The sequence below is a fragment of the Poromitra crassiceps genome (assembly GCF_964638095.1).
Source record: "Poromitra crassiceps genome assembly, chromosome: 3".
Taxonomy (NCBI): Eukaryota; Metazoa; Chordata; class Actinopteri; order Beryciformes; family Melamphaidae; genus Poromitra; species Poromitra crassiceps.
Genome location: NC_139625.1, coordinates 62,913,082 through 62,933,853, shown reverse-complemented (window position 1 = coordinate 62,933,853; position 20,772 = coordinate 62,913,082). Strand labels below are relative to the sequence as shown.

At 44.0% G+C, this 20,772-nt stretch overlaps 1 protein-coding gene across 2 annotated transcripts in view; it reads right to left on the bottom strand.

The window, feature by feature from the left end:
* LOC310772644 (filamin A-interacting protein 1-like) overlaps positions 1 to 20,772 on the bottom strand; it is a 60,000-nt gene that overhangs the window by 4,882 nt on the left and 34,346 nt on the right. The window contains exon 1 of one of the 2 annotated variants that reach the window (XM_083632495.1): positions 6,452 to 6,548. The exons of the other annotated variant lie outside the window; for it this stretch is intronic. The gene's annotated coding sequence lies outside the window, so the exon portion shown is untranslated. Of the gene's footprint in view, positions 1 to 6,451; positions 6,549 to 20,772 lie in introns of those variants that run through there. 2 annotated transcript variants of the gene reach the window in all.

Below are 20,772 nucleotides of genomic sequence, written 5' to 3'. Positions count from 1 at the left end.
TCCTATGTGTAAAAGAGAATTTTTGGCCCTACTGTATCTTCGCAAAAGCGGTAATTTAGCGTTTTGCGCTCGTTTAACCCATGCGCAATGCAAATTGGGGGCGGGCACAAGCGCATGCCTGTTATAATTGTACTGGGCATATGGTAAATGGCCTGCATTATATAGCGCTTTTATCCAAAGCGCTTTACAGTCAGTAGGTACATTCACCCATTCACACACCGATGGCGGCAGGTTACCACGCAGGGTGCTGGCACACCAACGGGAGCAATTTGGGGTTCAGTGTCTTGCCCAAGGACACTTCGACATGCAGACTGGAGGAGCCGGGAATCAAACCACCGACCTCTTTTATCCAAAGCGATTAGTGGACGACCCGCTCTACCTCCTGAGCTACAGCCGCCCCTGCCGCCCCATGCCGGCATAGGCATGCCACATGCCAAAGCAGGCATTTCAGCGCTAAAATGTGGGGATAGATGGCATTATCCTATCGTCAGCAGCGCGCAATTACTTTGCCCTAAGAGCTTTGAAAAGCACCTCTTACGTGCTAAATACCTCGCTGCGCTGGAGCGCACCATAATCTCCATGCTGCGCAGCGCAGTGCAAAGTAAAATTCCTTTTGGATATGTCATTATGCACAGCCTTGCCATGCCAGGACATCAAATTCTGCTGCTAAAATTGGGTATTAGCAGATAATTCAGTGAGGTAATCAACTATAACTCACTGAGAAACTTTGATCACATCGCAAAGAAGGAAATTAATTGAGAAAACTTGTTGGACAATTATGGACATAGGCTATTCACCTTCATAACCCGTAGGGTCGTTGGCACCACAGACGATCTGTCAATAAGCTCTCTCTGTCCTCGCACGAGTGAGTCCACTCTATTACGCATGGAGAGAATTACAGCATATTGCATGCCTCACGCAAACAGCGATCGTGAGACGGGAATCTGATTGGTTTTGATTGACGTAATGCCCAGCATTGCCTGGCCACACCTGTGAATAATTCTGGTACTTAAGACCGCCCAAATCCCGTTTGCGAAGGCATTTTGTGGGCGCAGATGATTTTGGCACGGCTCTAATTTGCGCCTGCGGCACGTGCCGTGAACGTTTCCGCATCCCCGCTGAGAATTGCATCCCCAACATATTTCGGGGCTGTTTTAACTTAGAAATCAGGGAGGTCACATCTACCCAGACAATTATATCACTTTTAAACAGTTACATGTCTGTATAAATCATTACAATATGCTCCCGTGAGGTGGGGATGCTGCCGGGCGGGGGTGCAAAACTCTGCATAACACCTGGACAAATGCGCAAGGCAGATCGCTATCTTCCCTGTCTTAAGGCACGCGCAAACAGGTGTGCAAGCGCAAATAGGGGATATCGCCTGTACCAAGATAGGGCCAAATGGCACTTTTGCATGGGGATTTTGGTTAAATAGTTGAAATAAGGTCTGTAGTTAACAAAGGTTTACGAAACAGCGAACTTTGCATTCAGCAAGATAATCTTTACAAATGAGGACCACTTTTATGATATTCGAAGCGTAAATGCTTTTTTTAACACGATTTTCAGAAAACGCTTCAAAAGTCATAAAAGTGGTCCTCATTTGTGAAGATTATCCTGCTGAACACAAAGTTGGCCGTTTCATAAACTTCTGTTACCCAGACATTATTTCAAGCATTTAACCGAAACCCCCATAAAACCCAATTGACTTACACGTAGGAACCAGGAAGACTTCTGGGTAAGCCTACACAAATATGTCATCCCTGCAGTACTCTATTACTCAAATGATGTCAATGTACAGTGCACATGTGCCCATGGACGCATTATGCAGTTGCAGTGCATATACAGTGGCGTAGCTGGGGGTCACTGCGTCCGGCACATGCATATATCACCAGGCCAAAGTACCTTCAGTGTCAGGGGAGGGGATGTTATGACTGCTGTGTGTGCAGCTGCCAGGCATTTCCACACAGATGGCCCACTGGCATGGAACAATCTTTTAATTAAGGGGTTCCTCTACTACCAACCCTCCTCCCCTTACCAAAACCACCACCGCCACCTACTGTACCCTCCCTGCTTAAAAAAAAAAAAGGAACTCCCCCTGCTTCCAAAGGCAATTACAGTCCCACAGAGTTTATACAGAAACACCCCCTCCTCCCCCTCTCTCCCACTCAGGGATCACTAATTCCACATGTACACTTCAGTGGAAGGGCATGATGTAAGTGCGGTAGGGTGGGTCGCCCCTCAGCACCAGTGTGTCATTTCTCTGTACTTCAGTAGCTGCTACAGGATGGGGTGGGGGGGGGGGGGGGGGGTGGGGCACATGTAAATGGATCCATGTGCTGCAATTACATCCAGATTGGACAATTGTAACACTCAATAAAATATCTTAAGGATATTCATAATCATTTCAAATTGATTATTAGTGCGGTTAAGGTGGATTGTGGGGGTGTGGAATTTTGTTGGCTTTATATAAGAGTTTATAAATTCTAATAAAGTATCATAATCCATTATGGATTAGGCAGTAACTATTAGAAGATATATCTAGTTAAAAAAACAACACTTTAAGCTTCAAGCATGTGTTGCTATTCAGGCATCTTATGTATTATTACGTGTTGTTAAAATAGCACATGTAATACTAAAAGTAACACAAGGAAGAAATTGCCTGGTTCTTATTTTACATCAGTAAAACACTTTCGTGTTTCTACTTTTACTGAATTTGGTTGAATATTCCATCAGGTGCACACAATCTTTTGTACAAATTGTTTCATCTAGGATTTGTTGGTTTGACCCCTGTACTTCTTACTTCATATGTTGGCTGCTAGACATGTAGATACTACTGTTTTACTTTTTGCAAACTCTCAGGATAAGAGTGTCTACTGAGAAATAAGTCTGCCTTATCTAGACGTATATGTGTTGAAAAATGACATCTTTTTTCAAAGTGGATGTATGTAGAAACACTAAGTTGCTGAGTGAAACACTTATAAGAGAGGCGGGCAACAGCTTGTCCCCTGTAATCACTGTTTACCCAATCTCTTATCTTAGTCCCCACTGTTTTTCTAGTGATGTCACTGCAGCCAGAATAGAATGAGAAATGGACTTTGGACTCTCGTAGGACAAGCAAGTCTGGCTACCCACCTCTATTTCAAAACATGAGTACTTCTAAGTGCTGGTAATGGATATAGATCCTGTATACCACTTGTAAGGGCACTTTCCATCAATAGAGGCAAGTCCTTTGAGAGGAAGGGCATGGACTGTGTGCCTGCACACACAAATCACTTGACATTGACATACGAGTTAAATCACCCCCACCCCTGAAGGGGGCTATAATTTTACTATATCCCCCATGTATTTTGTGGAACATGTTGAGACCAGATCAGTTGCTCCTAAACTTTTTCACATCACATAATGTGTATTTGGCCAACAGTGCCACATCTGAGAACAGTTTTGCTGTTAGATATAATTTAGTACAGACTTGCATGTCTGTCGATACTGTAGATGGGGAGATAATGGACAGAGTGAAACTAAGGATAAGAATAAATATGCATTCTTACACATTCTGTCATCATCCTGACCTCTGGTAAAGAAAATAATCCTGTAATTGAAATTATACTAATTTTTAAGCTGACCAGCTTCCCTGTATTGATTATAAATCAGTAGAACAAGCTATCACTTGTTCTCAGAAAATGCACAACTGGGGCGTCTGGGTACTGTAGAGGTAAAAGCACTCGCCTAGCACCGCAGGGACCCAGGTTCAATTCCCGGTAGCGGCACTTCCGCCTTGGTGAGACATTCCTACAGACCCAATTGGCCATGTCTGCGCATGGGAAACTGGTAAGGTATGAGACCTGGTCACTTCACTAGCGCCTCCTCTGGTTGGTCTGTGCACCTGTTCGGGTAGGAGGGGAACTTGGGGGGATAGCGTGATTCTCCCATGTGCTACCTCCTGCCGGTGAAACTCCTCACTGTCAGGTGAAAAGAAGCAGCTGGTGACTGCACATGTATCAGATGAAGCATGTGCTAGTCTACAACTCTTCCCAGATCAGCAGAGGGGTTGGAGCAACGACCGGGACAGCAGGGTGAATTGGCAGAAGAGGCAGCAGAAAATGGGAGAGAGAGAGGAAAAAAAGCTGACAAAACTTGATAAATGAGACACACAAAAAGAAGCTATCACTTGCTTTCAGAAAATGTACAACTAGGCTACTGTAGCTCATCTAAATATATCACCCCCCCCCCCCCAGAGGTTCATGCATCTTATAAGAGCATTATTTCACAGTAACACAATTCAAAGTAGGCTGCATAATACACAAAGAGCTGGTTACTCCTGTATCATTTATCATAAGTACAAGGCACCTAGCCCCACACAGCAGCTTAACTAGAACAGTCACCAATTTCAGGCTGGTTTCCCCCAAAACGGATGCACGACCACCATAACTGTTTAATGTGTTATAGAAAGTCCCTAACGCTAAGTCACCAGCAGAAAACGGGCACAGAGGGCAACTAACTCCCCATTTAACACGAGCTTTACAGCCATCCACATACAGTAGTATTTTGGAGGGGGTGATGCCGTGGATTAAGTGGATACTCACACGATCGACAGTAGAAATGGCATTAAAAAAAGAAACATCCATTGGGAGTAGTCAGGCAAGCTAACAAGGGAGTCACAACTGCCAGCCCCAGTGCATTATAACTGACCATTATAGCTTGAGAGAGGGCTTCCCTCTCTTTACGTGGCTCCCCAAGCTGGAAACTGTGTCTCAGCCACAGCTTCAAGCTGTGTTACACCTTCCATATGTCAGGGCCACTGTGCCATTTGCTAACCACGCGTGATTAGCTCATGTATGTACAGAGAGATATATCCCACACATGTAGGCACTGCACACTGACCACCTCCGGTGCAGAGGATAGCAGAGCGTATTGCCTTCATGTGTGACAGAGTTTGAAGGAGAGTTGTTGATGGACACAGTGCATGGACTGTAGTTAAAGTCTACACAGGCTAAGTGATATGCCCCCAGGGTGCAATCAGCTTGTATATATGTAGGACTGATATTTATTAACTTCCTGTACTGCTACTCCATCATGGAGTGTTCTATGGCAAAAAGAGCCCTAGGTTTCACTTACCTAAAAATACTTACTGTACGTTTAGTGTGTTTGTGTTTGTGTGTGTGTGTGTGTGTGTGTGTGTGTGTGTGTGTGTGTGTGTGTGTGTGTGTGTGTGTGTGTGTGTGTCCGTGTGTGAGTAAGAATTCATTCCAAAATGCTGTATCCATTTTGGAGATATTTGCTATATAACCTTACATGAAATTAATCTGTAAGTATTTCAACACGACAGATGATTAATTCCTCAAAAGCACATTTTGTATGCAAAGCCAGGTCTAAAGATGACTCCTAACTTCAGCAGAAATCCATAACAATGTTTTAATTCCATGACGGAAATCAAGAGTATAGGTATTTGTTTTTGTTTTTTCAAATGGTGTGTATCACATTTTGTACGGTAATTAAAATCCTCATTTACTCCACAACCACCGATTATCAGTGAAGAGGACAGCAATGAAAACTGATAATAATGTGTCGATGTTATGCCGATAGATCATGGAATGTACGTACATGACGTGTTGAACAAATAAACACCAGATGATGATGTCTCACTGTAATCTTCAACTGTCTTGCACTGTATGAGAGATATAGTTGTCCTTGTCCTTTTACAGTACCAGACATTTCAGTAGATCTAGTGTTAAACTCTAAGCTGTCACTATGCCCAGAGAACTTCCTGTATATTAATTGTATACTGCCAATAAATTGTGTAGACAAAGAAGAAGAATTCAAGCTGATTTCAACCTCAATATCAATGGTTGATCTCTGCTAAAACTTACGATAGGATATCACTTCAGCATTTTACAATAGTTCCCTCTTGAGTTTTTGAATAATAATACAAATGTATTTTGACATCGCTTTTTGATATATCAAATTAAACAAATTGATCACAGATCTAGTCATTAATTTGTGAGTCATTTCTCAACAGTTCCCCCGTCATTTTATAAATACATGAATGCAACAGATTTCAATGGAATTTAAAACATTTCTCAGATTGCTTCTAATCTCTCCCTATAATTATTTTTCTACTTCTAAAATGCTGACTTTAACTTACTTTTAAAAAAAACATGATTTTACAGAGTTTCATAAACTTTCCCGACTTGCTTGCGCTCTGAATCTCAAACTTTTCAATCAGAACTCAATAGCAACTTCACAGCAAAAAGCACCTCTGAAGCCAAACTCCAAAAAAAGAAAAAGAACACAATGAAACTTCTACATTATAAACTGTTCACAAGTCAAGACACCAGAATAAAGGGATGCTGGATCCTGAACATCTGGTCTTCCCTGAGCCCATCAACACATCACCAACTGTTCCCAAAGTTTCTCCCTCCAACTTTTTGCGGTTAAGTATCAGTTTGCCTACCTGTGCCAAAAGGTCTTCCCGGCTCCGCTGCCATCAGCTCATTATGTGCCTGTACTACCACACTCAGCACTCATCTCTTCCTCTGTATGTGTGTTTGTCTCTCGCTCTCTCCCTCTCTCTCTCTGTGGCTGTAATGTGGTGTCTCTCGCTCTCCCTCCCTCTCTCTCTCTGTGTAATGTGGGCATTCCTGCAGTCAGACCAAACAATAAGGGATGTGCTCCCTGCCTATGGAGCATTACATCATCAGCATGCCCTTATATGGAGCTATGCATTACAGAGGCTTGCAAGAAGGGGGTGTGTGCTTGCTTGTGTTAGAGAGTGTGTGTGTGTGTGTGTGTGTGTGTGTGTGTGTGTGTGTGTGTGTGTGTGTGTGTGTGTGTGTGTGTGTGTGTGTGTGTGTGTGTGTGTGTGTGTGTGTGTGTGTGTGTGTGTGTCTCTGTGTGTGTGTGTGTGTCTCTGTGTGTGTGTGTGTGTGTGTTCGTGTGTTCGTGTGTTCGTGTTCGCGCGAGAGAGTCTCCTAAAGTAACTAAGGATGTGGTAGAAAGAGGGAAAGGTGTTTCTTGACGTATGTGCGATGTGTGAAATATCTGCCCGGCCTGTCACAGCTGGGGAGGCAGGGCAGTAGGTGAGGAGAGACATGCAGTTCGAGTTACACTGTTTCCTTCTGGCTCTTGTCAGCTTAAGGCATTTATTCTGCTGAGCGGGGGGGGGGGACGCTCGTCTGCATGAGAGCTTAATAAGAAATTCTTGGATGAAGATTTGTAATTGAGACCAATGGAGCAGAACAAGAAAAGACATGTAACACATATCTGTGACACAGGAAAACAGGCTATCCACAGCCCACACCTAAGTGACATTTAGACACTTTCACTCAAATGCTTTGTTAGCAATAGCATTCCTGATTCCTGATATATATATATACTGTATATATATATATATATATATATATATATATATATATATATATGTATATATATGTATGTAGGTATGTATGTATGAAGCAATGAGCGCGCAATATAGAAATGCAGCTCTCTTTATCACCTGCCAGGCTACATTTTCACCAGGGTTTTGTAACGGCTCTGAAACGGATTATTCACAGTGAGGTTTGGTGCAGTCTCACTATACATTATAGTGTCAGAATCTCTTCCCTTATGAGGAAGGTCAGGTAGTTTAATACCGTATCTTACTTCTGGTGTTAAAATAGCCTACCTTAAAACTAATTGCTCCACAAACAGAATAATAGATTTCCATAATATATGCCAGTGTAACCAAGACCGAAGCCAGCACACATTGCCTTTTATCAGTGGAACATTGTTCACAATGTCTTGACCTTTACTTCAATTATCAGCCTCCTCTTAACTTACTCATACACATTTGTGATTAGGAGTAACAATACAGGTGGTGACTTTATCTAGCCTATCGAAAGGCCTGGCAATGTACGTCATCCATTCATATGATGGGAACAAAATTTAGCTTTGTTCCCAGAGATTTTTCAGGTTGTTATTAGGTGAGTTGCTGTCAGTTGTCAATGTCACTATTGTGCTGAGGAAAATACTCTGTTCAAACAATGGGGCATTGGTGCAGGAACATATGGACAACTCATGTGTACGTGACATAAGTACGTTTGGCGCAACGGAAACAATGCATGACATACAATAGGAAAGACTACAGTCTTATACAGTACTGTGTATATGTATGTATGTATACTGTATACAGTATACATACAGTAGTATACGATGAATATAACTCCATAAACACAAAAGAGCATTCTATGCAGGCTACATGCAGGCTGTGAGCTGAACGCACTAAGTGAGTCCAGCACTACAAGGAACAACAAGATTCTTCCTGTCTCCTGCCCTGCCCACTACATAATAAAACATGTCATGGCTTCACAATGGCTGAGGTCACTGTTACCAAATACTGTATTACGAGTACTGCCAGCAGAGTGAAGTGAAACAGAGATTTGCTGAAGTAAGATATGTTCTGTATCTCACTGAAATCATTTAAAGCTGCACTGCATGGGCAAGATTTTTACGTAAAAAAAAAAGAGCTTAAAGGTCCCATTCTGTGCAAAAGCTGTTTTTACTTGTAAATGCATATATACTGCTGTCAGCCCTCCCTGTAATGAGTGGTCACACGCTCAGAACTGCCACAGTTGGATTTGTCCCTATCCAGCGTCCCCCTGCAGTCTCCTCCAAGCCACACCCCCAAACGCTTCGTTTGCCCAGAGGGGAATCTGGGGGAATTGGGACGTCACTAGCTTCCTCCTGCATACTGCGCGGGTCTCTCTCACACAAGCTACCTGCACCATTTAGTCTATAGCCACAAAATTAACACTTCTAGCTGGAGCGACGCCAACTGTACGTGATCCAGCAACTGCAGAGGTGCATTCGGTAAGTCTAGGCATTTTGAGATGTCCTCTTTAGCGTAGTACCGTTAAGTTAACGATAACTCGCAACCTAGCGTGCTGGTCCACAGACGCTAATCTGATTGGCCGCTGGGAGCCTGGGGCGGGCTCTCCCTCAGCGGCCAATGGGAACTGTTAGTTCTGAATATATTATAGAAACAGGCCATTCTTGGGAAGCGACGAGATGAGGAAGTGAGAACTCCGTCACAACAAACGGGGTTGCTATATTTTCGACAGATTAATCCAGAATCATGTTTTATGGACCAGAGACACACGTTTTTAAGAGGTTACAGCTGCACGAATTGGGACCTTTAAAGGATAAGTTCACCCACAAATCAGAATTCAGTCATTATCTACTCACCCCCATGCCAGTTAACCTTGCAAAGCAGCTGGATTGGCACAAGATCATGAGATCATGATCACACGACAAATCCATTTTGCCACGCTCCAATCTATAGAGACAGTGCGTAACGCGTCATCATTCAGAAACCACGCCCAAGACGGGGGAAAACAGAACCCCCCCCTCCAATCCTGCCGTTCTCCTATGTCACGTGCATGGTTGCGTGTTGCACAAAAAGATTGTATATACAGAAGATGAACACTCCAACTTACTTCTTGACAGCTAGATCCACATTTTTCTTCTCGCCAATTCTCAATGGCTTCCTTGTTTTGCTCAGGAGTACAACAAAACTTTAACTGGCGATTTTTTACATTTGTTGTCTGTGCAGCCCACCACACAACAGCTTTTAGCTATGTTTAATTCAAGGAAAATGACGCTGGTGTGTGGAAATGAACGGAGCTTTTCCCCCGTGATGGGCGTGGCCTATTTCATGCAGTGTCTCTATGGGTTTGAATCGGAACCACCATAGAGACACTGCATTAAATAGGCCATGCCCATCACGGGGAGAAAGCTCAGTTCATTTCCACACACCAGCGTCATTTTGTATGTAGTTATGTATGTATTTTGGATGTACTTTGTGCGGCAGCTGAAGAAATTCAAAGTACCAAAGGCCACGATGGTGCACTTCTACACCTCCATCGTTGAGTCCATCCTCACCTCCTCCATCACCGTCTGGTATGCTGCTGCCACTTTTAAAGACATCAACAGACTTCAGCGCATCATCCGCTGCGCTGAGAAGATAATCGGATGCAACCTGCCATCCCTCCAGGACCTGCATGCAGCCAGGACACTGAAGCGGTCTCGCAAGATCATGGCTGACCCCTCCCACCCTGGCCACAAACTCTTTAAGACACTCCCCCACGGCAAGAGACTGAGGTCTGCTAACACCAGAACCACCCGCCACAAGACCAGCTTCTTCCCAACTGCCATCAGCCTCACCAACAAGGCCCGGAAACCCCTTCCGCCAAGGGCCTCACCAACAACCCCCCCCCCCCCCTCCCCACACACACACACACACACACACACACACACACACACAAACTCTACCTCTCACTACCTCCTCCTAAACTCAACTGAACTTCCCCCCCCATAAAACTGGAACTCATATCTAATTTAATGCCTGTCTAACTGGGACTGTAAATTCATGTAAATTCCCTGCACATTTAATGCTTATTCAACTTTCATGTAATGTAAATTTCATGTACATTCAATGTAAACTCTTATTTAACTCAGACTGTAAATTCATGTAAATCCACTGCCTATTTAACGTCTATTTAACTCAGTCTGTAAATCTCATGTAAATCCAACGTAAATTCATATTTATCATCCACAGAACACTTCACCACTCATGTACATATTGTATATATTTACTCGATTTGATTGCACTTGCAACTTTGTGATTGTCTTTACTAGTTATCTTCCTACTTCTTATCTCTGTATATTGATGTGACCGCTACGCTGCATACAGACACTAAAGCTGCGTTCACACCGACCTATTCAAGTTTTTCGCTGGCATCGAGTTTACATACAAAGTCAATGCAAACGAGCGATTGAGCGTATATTCGCCCGGGAGAAAAATCGCTGGGCGTCCGAGCGACAGAGACAGAGCGATAGGGAGAAAATACGCTCGTCGCCCGAGATGAAATATCCCAACTCGAGCGAAATTAGGCTGGCATCAGTCGCTCGCTGTTCAACGCTGATTGGCTGCCGTGTTGAGAGTGAGTCAAGAATCCCACTGGCTTGGAACAAACCGCTGGTTTATTGTGTGGCAACAAACTGCATTGACAGGCTGACAGCTGACATGAAGTGAAGTCTGTACTACCGGTATAGAACTCACGTTAGGAGCACGCTGATAGGCTTAGCTTGTAAACAACTACGGTGGCTCGTAGTGGCCAAGCATCATGACATTGCGTAACGTTATAGCCCCCAGATGTCCGTCAATTCGTGTGCCTGTTGAGGAGCGATTTAATCACAGCGACAGAGCGATTCCAAAGGGTTGAATCAAGCGACAGAGTGAAAAATATATATCTTGGTGTGAACACAGCTTAAGACAAATTCCTCGTATGTAACTTGCATACTGTGGCAATAAAAGTGATTCTGATTCTGATTCTGATTTTCCTTGAATTAAACATAGCTAAAAGCTGAGAACAAATGTAAAAAATCGCCAGGTAAGTTTTTTTGTACTCCATTGAGAGTTGGTGAGAAGAAAAATGTGGATGTTGTCAATGAAGTAAGTTGGAGTGTTCATCTTCCGTATATACAATCTTTTTGTGCAACACCCGGCCATGCACGTGACATAGGAGAACGCCAGGATTGGACGGGAGTTTGTGTTTTCCCCTGTTTTGGGCGTGGTTTCTGAATGATGACGTGCTCCGCAGTGTCTCTATTGGTTCTCACCAATCAGCGTCCAAAGGCAGTTATGGGCAGGCTTTAAGTGTGACACCAGCAAGAGTGAGCCCCGTGACAGACAGATGGTTCATCCAATCACCTGCCAGGTATTTTTTGAAAGTGTGCGCCCTTTTAAAAGCTTTCCTGTGCGACTCATTCCCAGATGGTTATGTGAAAACAAACCATCTAGCAGGGTCCGGTTACATACCGGTGGAAGGTCAGGTGAAGTTTTTTAGTTCACTAAACATTTGTGGCGTTTTCCAAGGAAACAGAGTTACAGCATTCTCTTAAACAATTGAAGTGAATGGTGACCAACTTTCAAACGTAAAAAAAAAAAATTACGATCACTTTCATTTTCATTTTAAGTTCACGGCTCCAGTGAAGATTTCAGCTAGAAGCAGGGTGTTAATGACATATTTTCAAGTAAACTTGGCATCGGGGCTTCTGTAGACTTGGATTATTCCAGACTAGCCGCATGGAGCCTTTTTTTTTTTACATTTGAAAGATGGTCACCATTCACTTCAATGTTTTTCACTTTCACTTCACCTTTTGTCTTTTTCGTCTTAGTTCTAGTTTGTTTACCATGAGAACCTTGTAGAAGACTGTGTTCAGCAGTTTGGTTTGTTTGCAATGTGTACTGAACCTAAAGCCTTGTACCTAAACGTGTCAATGTGAAGACACGTATTGCACCCCTAAAAGAGACAAAAGTCAAAATATCAGGACCATTCCAAGTCACCAGTGCTAATTTCAGTCTTCTCTGCGCTTATGGAATTACAGTGGAGAGGGACGAGGATGGGAGAGGGGTGATGGCACACACCAAATGCCATGGGTCAGATTTGAATCCACAAGCATCTGTTAAGCATCTGGCAGGCCAACTTTTTACATCCAGAAATGATGTAACAGAGATGTTCCATCTTAAATTAGACATACTGGACAGGGTGAAGCGATAGAGTTTTCTAGACGCTCCATATGGTAATTGTCACATGCGATGTTGACAAGTTGAGGCCATGGGGCTCAAGGCAGGATGAGGGAGGACAACCAGGAGGACAACGGTTGGGCAGCCTGCCCAGACAATAAGTCACAGCTCTCTCTCTCTCTCTCTCTCTCTCTCTCTCTCTCTCTCTCTCTCTCTCTCTCTCTCTCTCTCTCTCTCATGAACCTTCCAGTATCAGTATGAAAGTGTGACAATTTGATTGTTTGGAGAGGTTTTTCCCTGGAGCACTCTGGGGTCTCTAAAGTAACATTGTAATGCTTTGCCATAAGGCCATGGGAACTGTAATGCACTCTTGGGTAGAACTGGATTGATTTCTGACGGTTCAAATGACAGCGTTTCACATTCTGTAGTTATCATGTCAAGCAGTCCAGAAACTGTCCGCCGAGCTAAATTATGATGCATTTTGGTTTGTGTTCTCTCCCATTTCCCTGCAACAAACAGTTTGTTCTTGGAACAAACAATTCGGTCATCCAAAATTAGATAGTCTATTTCTGAATCTGGACATATTCAGGCCTTGATTACTGTACACTTGAACCAGATGGCGGGGATCAAACGCAAGAGCGGCCACACAAACTTGTTTGCTGCGACAAGCCTCTGCCAAATGACAAGTAGTGGTGGGATGAAGATGTATTATGTAACGTCTGACAATTCACAGAAAAATGTGGAGGTCCGGGCTTGGGTTTGGATGAGTAATGTGTGCGGTTCGGCAACACAGTTTCCTCAGTCGTTAGATCCTGAGCGCGCTCTTCCGGTGCATTCTCCATGTCTCCATGTCCCCATGTCGCAACCCATCAAACACACTCTGCCAGTTTTCATCTGAACAGGAACTTTCTGGAGATTCCAAGTGTGTCTACTTGATTTCCATGTAAATCACGCAATAATGACAACAAAAACAAGGGCAACACGGATGGACAGATTGATCTGCTATGATTGGTCTCCAAAGCAGCAAGATGATTTCTGTTTGGAGAAACCATTCCCAGTCCAACTCTCCTCAGACTCTATGGGGTTTAACCCATAACCATATAGAGATACGTCAACCCAGGGTCCGCCAATTGTAAGAAATGGTACTAGCAAGTCTCCTAAATGGTCACGTGGTCACCTCTCCCCTGAAGTGTTGTGAGAGGACTACGCCTGGTGACGTGGGGTTATGGTCTTTGCACACACAGTCCGTTTGTTTTCGTATGCGTTTTTTTAATGCTTCATCTGAAAACACAGACGGGTCCCAGCTCGCAAAAAGCTATTGAGCGATGCGAAAAACACAGAAAATCTAACCTGTTCCGAAAACTTTAAAGAGGGACGAAAGTTAAAGTCAGTGTGTAAATATGAGTGACACAATATGAGGTCGTATTTATTTTAAAACGTGCAACAAATTCAGATGAAAAATATGGACTTGGTGTGCAAAAGCCTGTAGTGCTATAGCAATCTAACTTGAACTAGAGATCGTGAGTTCCCAAACGCCACACAAACACACACATACTGTATAAATACAAAGCTCCCCTTGTTAGCTCAATATAGTTGTAACTAAGATATTCTATAAAAAAAATATTTTTTCCAACCACAGATTTAGCTACTACATCAACGAACTTCACAAGTAGCTTCCTGCTAATCGCTCCCTGCTAATGTGAGCTCCTGTTGCCAAATCTTGCGAGAGTGTGTTGCTGAGACAGAGACAGGTCTTGAACAAGTTTAATTTTCTCCTGGTCTGTCTGAAAAATGCCATTTTAGTGTCAGAATGTTCAGAAGATATGTGTCTTTGGAAAATGGGCCGAATATTTACTTTGATGACTAAGGGGACAAAATAATCTGTCATAATCTGAGATCACGTTCACTCATCCCATTGACTCCAATACACTCAGGACTGCCACAAGTCTCCTAAGTGGGCATGGCTGTGGAAAACCATGGGCAAAACCCACGTGACACAAATACAGGAAGTGACTTGAAGTTGGTGTCTCTTGCTTTGATATGCCATCATCTTTGCTTATACCATCTATGAGCAAACGTGATGAAAAGTACAGCTGTCATATGTAATGCATCCAATAGCTGCGCACACCACAGAACTTGAATGGATAGAACAGTCCTCCCACTGTTTGACATGGTACTTGCATAAAATGCTGATGGGGATTTTAAGTGTTAGTTACTATTAAGTTAAGTTAAGTTATCCTTTATCCCCATGGGGAAATTCATTCTCTGCATTTGACCCATCCTCTACTAGGAACCTTCCTAGAGCTAGGAGCAGTGGGCAGCCACAGTGCAGCGCTCGGGGACCAACTCCAGCTCTTTTGCCAGTGCCTTGGTCAGGGGCACTGACAGGAGTATTAACCTAACATACATGTCTTTTGGTGGTGGGAGGAAACCGGAGCACCCGGAGTAAACCCACATAAACACGGGGAGAACATGCAAACTCCACACAGAAGGGACCTGGGACGGACCGGGGTTCGAAACCCGGGACCTTCTTGCTGTGAGGCAACAGCACTAACCACTGAGCCACCAACACTATGGTGTCAATGCAAGTCTGGGCATTAAGGCCATAAGATGTGTCACACTTCCTTGAGAACTGTGCAGATGTGTCTGTTAGCAAACTGTCAAAACTCAAGCTAACAGTAGCGACGAGGCTAACATAGCTTCTCTATCGAGCAATTAGTCAACATTAGCATGTTAGCAATCCGTGGCATACAGGATACAGAGAAGCTCCTTTGGTCCGTGCTGCAAAACGTTGCGCCTCAGTGACTTTATGTTCAGTCAGTTTGTTCAGAAGCTAACCTATACCAAAACGGCCGCTGCTCCGAACATCCAGGAATGTTGCTTTGAACGGGAATGACCGTTCTATCCATTCAAGTTCTATGGTGCAGACTCAGACACCTATTAGTGTATGGTGATGTGTGTTTGTGTGTGTCTGCGAAGACTGGACTGGTTTTCTTTCTTAATGCCCTGAAGCAACTGAAAGTGTGTGCATGTGCATGTGTGTGTGTGTGTCTAGTCTGCACCTGAGTCTCAGTGCAGATACACACCATCCCTCCGCAGCTGTCACAGACACAGCCTAGTCTTGCCCTTATCCACTCAGCACTGTCTGAGGGAGCAAGCTGTCTGAGGGAGCAAGCTGTCTGAGGGAGCAGGCTGTCTGAGGGAGCAGGCTGTCTGAGGGAGCGGGCTGAGGGAGCAGGCTGTCTGAGGGAGCGGGCTGTCTGAGGGAGCAGGCTGTCTGAGGGAGCAGGCTGTCTGAGGGATCAGGCTGTCTGAGGTAGCAGGCTGTCTGAGGGAGCAGGCTGGCTGTCGTCTGACGCACACATGCTTGTGTGATATGCACAGCCCCGGGGCTGATTACCTGACATACATACATGACATCATCCGCTTGCAATCAAATCCATATGTCTCCTCTCTCCCTCTCTCAGTCTATCTCTCTATCTCCCTCTCTCAAATTCTTTTTATCTCACCCCTTCGTCTCTTTGTTTTTCTTTGCTCGTTCTCTCTCTCTAGTCTCTACCCCTCTTCTCTCTTTCTTCCCCTTCATCTTTCTCTTTGTTTTCTCCCTCATATTCTCCCTGTCCCCCCCCCCCCCCCCTCCTGTCTCTCTCTCTCGTCTCTGATCTCTGCCCGGGCCTCAGCAGGGCTCTGCTGTTAAAATGGAACATGGATTTGATTGCCAGGGTGAAAACTGTCGTCGCTCGCTGCCCTTTTAAGGCCAAAATGAGGGTTTATGGTCGTTCTCTGGCTAAACACATTTTTGTTCGTTGTTGTTTGTGTGCTGTACAGTCTGAGTGGTGGTGGACGGCTCCTAGAGGTAGATCTTTTTTCTACTATAACTCTTTCTATTTTCCCACTTTCTCTCTCCTGTGTTCTCTCTCTCTTTATGCCTCTATCTTGTGTGTGTATGCATGTGTGTGTGTGTGTGTGTGTGTGTGTGTGTGTGTGTGTGTGTGTGTGTGTGTGTGTGTGTGTGTGTGTGTGTGTGCGTGTGCGCGTGTGTGTGTGTGTGTGTGTGTGTGTGTGTGTGTGTGTGTGCGTGTGCGTGCGTATGTGTGAGAGAGAGAGAGAGAAGGTGAGGGTGGGGGATGTGACCTTGACCTCTCCTCTCCCCTGTCTGTCAGCAGTAACCCTCAGGGAGGTTAGTAGCAGTGTAGAAATATGTCCGCTATACCCTCTTAAGGGAAAACAATGTCATTTTGGATTTTATTCGTTTATTTTTCTTCACCAGGCACTTGTCACTCACAAAAGTGTACATAGTCTTCTTTCAGAGAACTGCCTGCATGTGCATCGCCGTTTTGCACGTCAGCCAATGTTTTAGTCATTGTCTTTTTATTTATTTTTTCTGTATCAGAAACCTATAACCAATATAGGTTTTGGAGTCTTGAGCTTAAGCACCTTTTGTTGGGGTCTATCCTGCATGTGGTTATTGGGATTTTATTTGATCCCATTCCTGAGTGCAACTAACCTGTCACCATGTATTGTGTTTTCTTTCTTTCTTTGTTTATTTGAAGGAGTGAGTGCTTTGTGTTTTGTTAAATCATTTACGATGTGCAATGAAAGACTTCTGCTCTCCGACCTGTAGGTCTTACCTCTGGTTTTTCTTACCTCTCCAATTCTAGTCCAGAATTGGAGAGTTTCACAAATAAATGGGGCTTAATGTGTAGAGCTTCCCGAAGTCTGACTCCCCCCCCCCCCCTGACTCCAGCAATGGGGGGGGGGGGCGGAACGTTCCTTACCCAACTGCATGAGACGTCATCCCATCATGGAGCGATACCACTATGAGATTATACACAGGAATCAAACACCCTCAGATTGAAGGGCTGGACCAGGAGGACAGGCTGCAATTTACAGACTAATAACAGCTATTTCCGAACAAAGGATCACACTTACCTAGCGAGTGAGCAATTAATAGATCAGGATTGTGCGTGTGTGTGTGTGTGTGCGTGTGTGTGGACTGAGTTGAAACTCCAAGGAAAGCTCGCATGTCTTCCTGTAGCAGATCACTCTGTGTCTCATGCAGTATTTAAAAACCTAGCTATAGATGAGAGCATTGTTATCTTTACTATAAAAGCAAGACTACAGGCCTTACCAACCAAGCTCAATCTTTCCATCTGGCTTCCGAACAGTCATGCTCCTCACTGTATACATCATGGTCATGAACAGATTACTGAAACCATGTCTCACATCTTAAATGGTTGCCATGCATACAAAGGGCTTTACATATGTAGGCACGATAGAATAGTGGATTTGATATCAAAAGATATCTCCTCTATTTTTAGATCTTCTATTTCACTCTATAAGCATTCCACCGTGAAGCCGAGCATGTTCAGTCTGTGTAGTGACGACTCTGATGTGTTCTCTAATATTCCAGCTAACACTCCTGATGTTGTTGTCGTGAATGAAAATCTCAGAGAGGTGTTTGTTCTTGAGGTTGGCTGTACCTTTGACCACAGCCTAGAGGAGGCCTTTATAACCAAGATGCTAAAATATCAACAGCTGGAGCAGACCATTTCACAGCTGGGCTACAGGTGTAAACTTATAGTTTTCATATTTGGTAGCCTGGGTCATGTCCATAAGCTGGTTGTAAGAGGCCTTCAGATGGCTGGTCTACCTAAGAGAAGGGCCAAACAGTTAGCAAGGTATTGTTCAGTATCTGCTATTATTGGCAGTCGCTCAATATGGAGAAGGCGCTGCTTTTTGTACCCTTGAAATTGGATGCTGTCCCTTATCTTGTATTACAGTATAACTGTATGTCAATCTGCCTTTGTCATCACCCTGTGCGGTATTATATCTTCTTTGTATGCATTATTGTGGTCGCCAATTAGGCACTCTTGTATCTGACCAACTCCCAACATCTGATTGCATTACTAGTGTTTATGTCCTTTGTACTCTGTATTTATGTGGACATAAATAAATCATTTAAATGTGTGTGTGTGTGTGTGTGTGTGTGTGTGTGTGTGTGCGCGCAGTCTATGGGGCAGGCATGCCATGCGTCTGCTGCCATCAATTGGTACAGCTGATAATCATTACCTCTCTAGCGTTTTGGACTTTGATGTAAATCGCAAACACTTAAAGAGGATGTTCCGATGGCTGTTTTCACAGACGTGGTGCGTTTGGGAGCCCCGGGCCACGCGTAACCACCAGCCATTACGTGTATTGTGAGAACTTGGCACTGGCCGGCCTAACAGAACGGATCATAGACTGCAAACAGAGAGGTCCCCCGGTGTGGCCAAGTGCCGTTTCAAAGCAGAGCCTTTTGAAAAACATGCCGATGGAAATGAGCACCAACTGGTCCAAAAACACGCTACATATGAGACACCTCTTTCACTGCGTGTTGTATGTCTGTCTGTCAGTCACAGCTGCTGATGCGTCATTGCTTACAGGGAGAAACGATCAGGTTCCTCCATGTCTGCTGGGACCATGGCATAGTCAATCCAACAAACAACTCTTTCAGAAAACAGAGAATTGAAACATGTGATGACAGCGGTATTCATTCAGATTCTGCCCTTTTGTAGTTTGATCAATGTTTGATTTAAGATTTTGTAGTCCTGCTGTGGGATGCACAATGATATCGGCACGTCATCGGTATCGTCTAATGAAGGCTTTAAAATGAAATATCGGCATCTGCCCAAAACTAAAACTTCTGCCGATATGACAGGCCAATAAAATGACGCTTGAATTATGCCCAAATGCCCGACGCTTGACTAACTGCTGGACACCATGTCCAAATCTGCCCTGTTTGTGGTGGCTATTGTCAGGAATGTCTCAGGGAGAGCATCATCCACACCTGTTTAAGTATGATAGGTCAAATCTTATTGGTTTGAAGGAAAATGTTAACATAAATTTAAAAATAAATCATGTTTTACATATAAGTTGAAGTAGTTTTCTTATTTTGCCCAGTGCACATTTGGAAAAGTATTGTATTCATGTCTGCATCTACCAGTGGGCCACCACAATATTAGGCATGACAATGTGTTAATACCACTACAGGAGAGACTTGATGTTTTGTGAAATAGGTGGGGGGGAATGATGTGTGGATATCGGCAACACACACAAAAATCCAATATTGTGCATCTCTATCTATGGGATTTCCATCATCCAGGTTTACCTCAAACCTCAATAAACATACCTCCCTTTTAACTTGATTATAAAGGTAAAAGGGAGGCTTTTATAAATGATAAAAGCAGTTCCACTTGGACCAGAGCCAGCCTCAAACTGCATGGTGGTGATAGACTTTGAAGCATTGAAGCCACGTATGAGCAGAACAATAGAACAGTAGATGTAACTTGGCAGCAAAGCGCACAGGAAGACGGGAAGTGATAGACACACACACGCCACACGCACGCGCACACACACACACACACACACACACACACACACACACACACTAATCTGGCCAGGCAGCTGTCAGGTGAGCAGGGTGGATCTGCCTCTTGAGACTCTTTGATGGTTTCCTCATGGATTAGCATTGATCTCAAGCGGCCCGTGGAGGCGTAACAGAGAGACCCGCTAATCAGATTTCAAACAGCAGAGCTTTCTCAAATTATCAACTCATAAAGCCTGAAATGTTCCAGGCCAATATTTTCCCACCTGTCTGTTAGTCTCGGCTCCCAGACAATTGGAGATCTCCGCCTACAAATCTTCTGGGAACTTCTTGTCAAAAATAGTATTTTGTACGCCCGCTAAAATCTACGCCCCTTTGTCAAGTTACCGGAAATGACGCTCTCCCCATTCTCCTCTGTAGTGAAACAAACTGGAGATACATTCTCCTCTGTAGTGAAACAAACTGGAGATACATTCTCCTCTGTAGTGAAACAAACTGGAGATACATTCTCCTCTGTAGTGAAACAAACTGGAGATACATTCTCCTCTGTAGTGAAACAAACTGGAGATACATTCTCCTCTGTAGTGAAACAAACTGGAGATACATTCTCCTCTGTAGTGAAACAAACTGGAGATACATTCTCCTCTGTAGTGAAACAAACTGGAGATACAGCCAATCACTTTGTAAAGGTTTTCTTTTTCGTGCGATTAACTCGCACGTCAATAATATTTTCAGAACCTATATCAGTTAATGCAACTGTGCATACAAACAGCCAAGTTTCGCTGAGCGTTATTGCGGTGTTTATTTTTTCGGACCAAGGTGGATTTTTCAGAAATTCACTTCC